General features: G+C 43.4%; 1 long non-coding RNA gene across 1 annotated transcript; it reads left to right on the top strand.

Moving 5' to 3' along the window:
- Positions 1–7,496: 7,496 nt before the first annotated feature.
- Positions 7,497–8,505, top strand: LOC124328257. The gene is made up of 3 exons (XR_006916242.1): positions 7,497–7,586; positions 7,792–7,986; positions 8,356–8,505. It is a non-coding gene; the product is annotated as an uncharacterized LOC124328257 (long non-coding RNA).
- Positions 8,506–9,024: the final 519 nt, after the last annotated feature.

The following is a 9,024-nucleotide window of genomic DNA, read 5'->3' as shown; positions in this document are numbered from 1 at the left end:
GTTAGTTACTTTGGATATCCATTCTTCTAACATATCTCAATTCTTTCTTCGGCTTGCGCTTCATCCTTGTGATGGAAAGGAGATTTGATGTAGGATGAATGATATAAATGAATTATTAAATATTAAAATGTTATTAAAGACATTATCTCCTTGAAAATTCTAACAAAATGGGTTCATATTCATTGGATATAAATTGATTAAATATATGTTCTTAGTAAACATCTGTACAAGTATGTGAAGCATTCTATTGCCATGTGTAATGTTCAGTTCAAGAACATTTGTTTTTGCTTGAATTAGGTTCAACAAGAACCAAATTACAGATATCTTTGCCGTTCGGGCCTCTTCAACGCGGATCCAGTCGGCCGTTAGATGAAGACATACCAAACAGAGTAGCAAAAGAAATCGAAACGTGCAGCAGGAATAATTCAATTCGACCAAGTCCCAAGTCAAGAAACGATTGACGCCCCCCGAGTAAAAGTGGAGTTGCTCTAATTTTCCGTGAATGCTCATCAACGCTGAAAAGTTTGTTGAATTCGATGCGAAACTTGAGCGCTAATGACTAATGCGCCATACCAAACGCGTCGACGAAACTCAACTAATAGCATCACCAGCAAACTGGCGGGAATGCGACTTTGGCCCCCCCGACTACAGCCCTGGCCTCAAAACGACTTTGGACCCCCTAACATTGGTCCCCTCCGACTACAGACCCCCACCCGGCAACAGACCCCCCAACATTGTCCCCACCCCCTTTTGGTAGGGGGGGCTGTTGTCGACTAAATCAGCCGGCAACAGCCCCCCTACCAAAAATTTTTAAAGTCCATGGTGGTCTGTTGTCGGTCGATCTAGTCGACAACAGCCCCCCTCCCTTTCTGATGGGGGGACTGTTGTCGGTCAATTTAGCCGACAACAGCCCCCCCCTTTACGTTGTGTTACATCATAGAACGTGGCAGGGACAAATTATATTTTTATTGATATGTACATTTGATCCTGACCACCGAATGCTGGGCTGGGATGGAAGCCACCGCCTGGTGGATGTTGTGGCTGGCCGGATGAATGACCCATGATATGCGGATGATGTCGCTGCGGAGGCAGAGAGAAACCGACGGAAGACCCAAGCTGCTCAAGTTGAATAGCGGTGGCAAGAAATTACCGGGTCCGTTGGCCGGTCCGTTGACCGCCGCCGACTTGGTCGGTGGCATCCGATCCTGCGGAGCAGCTAGAGGAGTAGGCGGAAAAGCGGCGGACGCCTTCGTCATGTCCGGATTCATGAGACCTGCGGCGACGCCTCCACCTGCGATTGAAAGAATGTTGCAAAGACGGCCCAATATCATTTCCCAGTGTACTGCGATATCACATAATGTGGCGGTTTATACCGCATCACTTTTCTCTTTCTTCTTTACATGAACAATGTCTTTTGTGATTGTCTTAATTCTCTACACTTCTCTCATTTTTAATTAGACTACTTTCTTCATTTTCATTGTAAAGAATTTTTTTAAATTTAAAATTACACAAAAATTGCAGCTGATTATATATTTTTGCGCGACGCCGACAAAGTACAAATACGTATAAATAAAAAAAGGATTTCTATAGTAGCAAAGCGCGGTTACTATGACGAGATATCAGATATATGGTTTGTCCATTCGAATTTCGAGAATTTATTTTAACCTCCAAGCCGATTTCGACCAGATCTACTAGAGCTTCTAAACAACAGTCAACTTCTTTTGGCAACTTCAATTGGAGAGGTGATTGAATGAACAAACCATACATCTGATATCTCGTCATAGTAACCGCGCTTTGCTACTATAGAAATCCTTTTTTTATTTATTACGTGTTTGTACTTTGTCGGCGTCGCGCAAAAATAAAAAAACAGCTGCAATTTTTGTGTAATTTTAAATTTAAAAAAATTCTTTACAATGAAAATGAAGAAAGTAGTCTAATTAAAAATAAGAGAAGTGTAGAGAATTAAGAAAATCACAAAAGACATTGTTCATGTAAAGAAGAAAGAGAAAAGTGATGCGGTATAAAGCGCCACATTATGTGATATCAGTACACTGGGAAATTATATTGGGCCGTCTTTGCAACATTCTTTCAATCGCAGGTGGAGGCGTCGCCGGAGGTCTCATGAATCCGGCCATAACGTGGGTGGCGGCCTCTTTCCCGCCCACTCCTCTAGCTGTTCCGCAGGATCGGATGCAGCCGACCCAGTCGGCGGTGGTCAACGGACCCGGTAATTTCTTGCCACCACTTTTCAATTTGAGCGGCTTGGATCTTCCGTCGGTTTCTCTCTGCCTCCGCAGCAACATCATCCGCACAACATGGGCCATTCATCCGGCCAGCCACAGCATCCACTAGGCGGTGGCTTCAATCCCAGCCCACATTCAGCATCGACAGCATCATCGGCAGCGGTAAGGGCGAAGCCATGGCCGCCATCACGTCCGTTGATGCCGAGCTGAAAGCAATAACGGCCATGGCGGCCATGTCACCGACCATCTGAGCGACAGGCCAAGCATCGGCTGACGGCCTACCGTCCATCGTCGAAACTGAATTCAACTTATCCAACTTGTCCAACGGCGATTAAGATAAACTGCGCCGTTTGGCCATGGTATCCGGCGTCCAGGGCCTGTTTAAGTTGTTGGTTTTCTCTCTCTTTTTATATAATATCCTATCAACAACCCACTCTATACCGTTTGCGTCGTTTTTTTTTAAATCAGGCAAATTGAAGGAAAAATTGTATTTGCGTTATTATTGTATTATATTTATCAAATGAACATATTTAAAAAACAATAATTTGTCCCTGCCACGTTCTATGATGTAACACAACGTAAACGGGGGGGGGGGGGGGGGGGGGGCTGTTGTCGGCTAAATTGACCGACAACAGTCCCCCCATCAGAAAGGGAGGGGGGCTGTTGTCGACTAGATCGACCGACAACAGACCACCATGGACTTTAAAAATTTTTGGTAGGGGGGGCTGTTGCCGGCTGATTTAGTCGACAACAGCCCCCCTACCAAAAGGGGGTGGGGACAATGTTGGGGGGTCTGTTGCCGGGTGGGGGTCTGTAGTCGGAGGGGGACCAATGTTAGGGGGTCCAAAGTTGTTTTGAGGCCAGGGCTGTAGTCGGGGGGGCCAATGACCGCATGCCCAAACTGGCTGATGGATCCGTATATAGCTGCTATAGTCGTGTGCTGTTGGCTGGGTCCAATAATAAACCAAGCGTATTATAACGGTCCATCAGTTGTTAATGATAAGTTCGCCGTCTATTATAATGAGCCATTAACACCATTTTGGCGCGCTTTATACTCCATGGACTTATTAACGACAAGATCACCAGCACAGCAGCAGCAGCAGCAGCGCATAACACGACAACCCGACAACAAAAAAATAATTGAAAAAACTGCAGGGCAGCACACAAGACAAATGATAAAAAGAATATAGACGAGACGGGAGCAGAGCGGAGCAGAGGACGAAAAGAATGTTTGCTGCCGGGAGAAGACCAAAAAAAAAAAGGAATTTTGATTGATCATTTTTCTTGGTGGCGGGTCGAGTCGTTTCGTTTTGTCGTGGCGCAGTGAACAGGATCGGCGACGGGTCGCGACGACGACGAGGTCGACGTTTATATGGCACCCTCTGCTGAGCTCTTCCTGTTCTCCTTTTCCCTTCTCTCTCTCTCTCTCGTTTGCTCACGCGCGCGCACGCAGACTAATTAAGCCATCAATCGCTCAACTCCCGTGTTGTGTTGTAATGAGCCTCGCAGCAAAGCAGCAGCGAGCGAGCCGGAGCTGCATGATGCTGGGAAAGCTGGAAATGCTCTCGTTTCTCTCTCTGTGGCGTTGTCGTGTAACTACAAACCATCACACAACTGCTCCTGCTGCGAAGGGGTCCAATTCGTGGCCGATGCCAATTACTGACGTAACGACAGCTTCATCGCCGACAGTCCCTCGGCTATTGCCGGACGTCAACTCTTTTTTTCTTCTTCTTCTTCTTTAATTATTATTATTTGCTTTTACCATTTCATGTAGACATCTCCGACTCCGTGTGCGACTGTGCGTGTGTTTATTCCTGTCCAGCACAGCATCCAGCCGCATCCAGCAGTCGAAAGTTGTTTCGCCTGTTGCCGTGTGTTTAGATGGAAATGAAGTCGAGACGCAAGCGGAGAAGAAACGACGGCGACGATGGAGAGCCGCACCTGACGTCCACCATCCAGCCAATAAACCAAAACCGCTCGGCACTCGCGGACGACATTCAATACAGTGTCTGCAGCATTTGCCCTCCGTGCGTGCATATAGTCTAGCCTATCTAGCATGAAATGAGAAGCCGTTAAACTTAAGTAGGGGCCATTCCGACAGAGTCGTAACGACATCATTAACAAGATCTATTATAATTGCAAGCCATCAGCTCTGCCCCTTCTTCTCTGCATGTGTAAAAATCGGCATGATATGCGCGGAGGAAAGTGACGGCAAAGAGAAAATTTGTCAATTTATATTCTCTTTGGGGGATCGGATGACCTATTATAAAATCTGCAGACGGCGCGGCCTCATTTTCGAAAAAAGAAAAAACAAATTTATAATGGGGGAGAAAAGGTTCGTGAAATTCGACGCCCGGCCTCAGCGCGCTCTTATAATAGCCTATGCATATTGGATATGATAGACCCGTCTCATTTCTTCATTAAAACTTTTTTTTTTTTCATTTATCTTTCGACTGTATATTCTTTCACCCTTGTTCTGCCCGCGCTGCTTCTGCTGGCTGCGTCTATTTCATTATTCGCGCAGCGCCTATATGTACGGCCTATACGCGACTTCTCTAGACTCGACTCATGATGACTGTGATGATGATGATGATGAGAACGACAAAAGAATTCGATACGCTAAAACGGGGCTAATTAGCGATGCGAGGCACAAAGTAAAAAAAAGAGAAAAGAAACGAAAAAAAGATGGGTGCGCTCTGGCGCGAGTGATAGTAGTTCATTCGATATCGCTGATCATTAAAAGTGAAAAGACACCCGAGGAAATCAGCCCAGAACGAAACTGGGCAAAATGACAGAAGGAACTCAAGAAGAAAAAGCCAAACTTTTGAATGTGACTTTTACGCTATACTTAACAAAAGTTTAGAGTCTTTTGGGAAGTTTGAATTTTTTTGAAAATGGCGCGCACCGAGAATCGAGCGGGGGGGTGGGGGGATTTTTAACAGGGGGGCAGGGCAGATGACGTTAGCACCTTATAAAGGCAGCTCTTAAAATACTGTGGACGACGCCACTCTGCGTATCTACTGCTGCTGCTATGCAGAAGAGCAGAAGAAGAGTAGCCAAAGTGCCAGAACGAGAGAGTTGAAAGAGAAGCACTCGCAAAGAGACGGGCAGCAGCATCTTCTTGTCGTTTTCGTCTCTTCTTGGCAGAGAGAGAGGGAAAGTCACGTGACGTAACTAATGAACCTATTTGTCCAGAGTCGCAGCAATGTTAATGACTTGTCGCGCTTTGCTAACGAAGTTAACGAGGTTGATAAATGGGCACCAATATGGGAGGGGGGCTATACAACCACCCTCTTTTTTCTCCCATCGCGTAAATATCCCAAGGGCAGCGCATATATAGGAAACTAGCCAAAAAATCTATTTTACATATAGCCGACCAGTATGTATGTATATGTGCGAAGGAATAACCGAGTTGGCTGTTAAATTAAACACTCGAGCTTATTCGGAGAAGAGCAACAACAACAACAACATAGTCTCTATACTGTCTGCGTGTATACACACACACACACACACACACTGCGTCTAATAAATAGTCTAACAGTTCCCGCATCGTCCCATCCATCCGAGTGTTTGTAAAAGAGCAGCGTGATATTTACGTCTAAACCGCACCTTTCTCTCATCATCAGCAGTTTCAAAATAAACAAGGACGACGACGACGAGTAGAAGAGTCTACTATCCTATACTGCTGCTGTTTTGGGCCTTATATTTCTCAGGCTGTGGAGTCGTCGAAACGATCCATTGGCAGTGGCAAGCAATATCAACGGTAGTCCCGCCCCGACCCAACCGTCGTCGTCGTCGTTCCGTCCCGTTCCGGCGCTCACCCGCGCCCTTCACGACGCTTCACGACGTCTTACGTGTGCATAAATAATGAAGTGGGCGCCGACGCGGGGGCATCGTCGCATCGGACTCGATAGAAACTCGTTAACATGTCAAGGGGAAAAAAGGGGAAACGGCCGTGACATAGGCCCCGTATCAATCCTTGGCATCTCGTCCCGTAATATACTGTTGCTCCGTGTTCTTTATTTGAGACGGACGACACTCTATCGGCCTACATGAAACAAAACATCAAATCATGGCGGAACACGAGCTAGAAGATTTCGAGTTTTGACAGCTTTTAGTTTTATCTTAACAATGCATCGTTGCCAATTTTTTACTATCAAAGAGAAGGCCCACTTTGATTAATCGCGCTATCAGTGAATCTCACTCATAGCCAAACGAATGGAAAATGTTCGATTTTCACGACGACGTGACATTTTTCTTTCATCAGCGACTTTGCGATATTTTAACATCCTTTACTATTTGTTTACAAATCCTTGCGTTGCTAGTCGGAACTTTACATTTGATAAATGAACCGTATCAACATTATTAGTGACCTAACCGAAATTTTTGAATATCTATTTTACTTTAATCGCAACTTAGATACGGCTAATATTGTCTAGCAACAACATCACCGACCGAGGTGACAGAAGGGAGATTATTTTCTAGATTTAACATTATTGATTACATCAATCACCTTCTGTTCGTTGTTTTAGTGTGTTGAACATTTGCATCAGCAAAGACTGTGAAATGTAATAATGCACTGAATGAACAACACAGTAAACGTACAAGGTTGAGCACATGTGTAGAAATGTAAACGAAAGATTAATTAAGGCAATTTTCATTCGGTTGTAAGAATGCAGCTAAGCAGTATATCTAACACAATAGAATTCTAGTGTTTCTATACTTACACATTTAATTTGCAAGCCTTTCGATTCAGTATCATGTCATATTGAATGTTCATTAAGGAAATTTCACAATAATCACAATCATATGAAATAAAATGAAAAAATGTTCTAAAACTACTAAATTCTTGTAAATGAATAATGACTCATCTTTTTTCTTTTTAGTCTAAGGTAACTCGTCCTTTGTTTTAACTTGGCGGGGAGGCCGGAGGGAAGTATATTTTGGAATTTGGCAAGTATGGCAACGGCTTTAATGGCTGTGTGAAAAATTCCAGAAAATTCCAAAAATGTGATCGTCGTGTCGAGTTAGTCGTGTCTAGATTTGATATCTGCCACAGTTAAATATATTCTGATAGCAGGTAAATAGCTTTGAATGCAATCATATGATTTGTGGGGCTTTAATAAAAGCAGTATCACGGATCAAACTTGTACAATTTTTGTTTCTGACGAGCATCAAGTAACGAGACAATTCAGCATGGCAATGACTTTGTTTCAAGGTGAATCCATTTTTCCATTTTTCTTCTTCCCGCAAAAGCCAGCTATCATCTTCAACTACAAGTGAAGGTTGTCTTGCCACCATTCAATCTCATCAGTAGTGCTCATTGTCAGCTTCATCAATTCGGTATTCATTTTTCTACACTCTTACTCATTAATTGTCTGTTATGTAATTTATTCATTTGCATGACTTGTGTTTGCAATTGCATTGTGTTCCATGACAAGGTTACATTTTCTCGTTTACAAATATGATTACCCACTGTCTCATTTTCAACTTGCTCATACTTGTGGCTCTCGGTGTTTTCTATTCTAATAATTTTTGTTTTATGTAGGTTAAACAGCATCACATTTAATGGAGAAATCACCGATGTCGGACGATTCATCTCTTTCTCCGTCTGATCTTCTTTCCTCGTGTACATGCTCGTGTGTGTGAGTGTATTCACGAGGACACTCTGCGTGCCTGACCTATCAACTTTTCTGCAGATGGATCACCTGGAGACGTCTGGCTGTATTTCCCTGGCTTTAAGGTAGGCAAAATTATGCCTATTTTCCCCTTTTTAGGCCTAGAATATGGTCACAACATTTCCCGACTGCTGCTGGCTCTTATGCGAATTGCTCCACTGCCCTTGGCAGCAAAATACGGGGGTAGCCGGATATTATTTTCAAAAACCCTATTTTCATTTTTCACAATTCTTTCGTTGAAATCTGCTTAAATTTTTGATGTGGTACGTGAACCAGTTCAATATCATATGTGACTAAACGACTAATTCGTTTATTTTCTATATCATCTTGAGCTTAACTTGGACGTGATTAATTTCGAGTAGCGACAACATCGTCGATGCAATACAGTAGAGATCATTTATATTCTGATTATTACATCAGTGATATTTTGACAGGATTTTAAGATAACCTAACTACTCTGACATCTTCCAAATTGGAATGCCCAACATGGAGTGGAGTGGAGTTGTAGGAAGCAATCCTACTCTAGAGTCTAGGTTCTTAACTTTTGAATGAAAATCAAAACGAAAGACATCTTAAGGTGTGTGTCATCCGGAAAAAGGAAAACAATCGAGAATTTTTTTCCATCAGAATAACATTCTTGTGGTCCAATACTACCTTTAGTATTGTGTAGACTTACAGTCCAATTATAGATAATGTTGAATGTTCATTAAAAAAATTTCTTGTTTCACTTAGAGAAAACAACAGAAAATAATTATCAGGCCACAAACTGGAAAATTATTCGTCTCTCAGCCCCGTGAAAACCCTCCAATAATCGTGCCGTTGCCCAATTTCCTTTCGTTCCTTTTTTATTCACACTTGATTAGTGCAGTAAAAATTGAGCCTTCCCAATCAATTACGCCTCATCTAACTCTTGATTTTCTTCCTTTTTACAAACGTATTTTGCCTCCCTTTTTTTGTGGAACTCTTTCGTACATCCGCTGAAGGTACGGCGGTTGCCTGTCTTTCAAACGAGCGTGTGGGAGCGGGAAATTTGACGGATCGTTGCCGCGGCAAACCAACCGAAAAGACGCCATCAGTGTTTACCATAGAACTGTAGGAGAAGA

This window comes from Daphnia pulicaria, chromosome 1, assembly GCF_021234035.1.
Source record: "Daphnia pulicaria isolate SC F1-1A chromosome 1, SC_F0-13Bv2, whole genome shotgun sequence".
Classification (NCBI taxonomy): domain Eukaryota; kingdom Metazoa; phylum Arthropoda; class Branchiopoda; order Diplostraca; family Daphniidae; genus Daphnia; species Daphnia pulicaria.
This window is presented reverse-complemented; position numbering and strand designations above follow the sequence as displayed.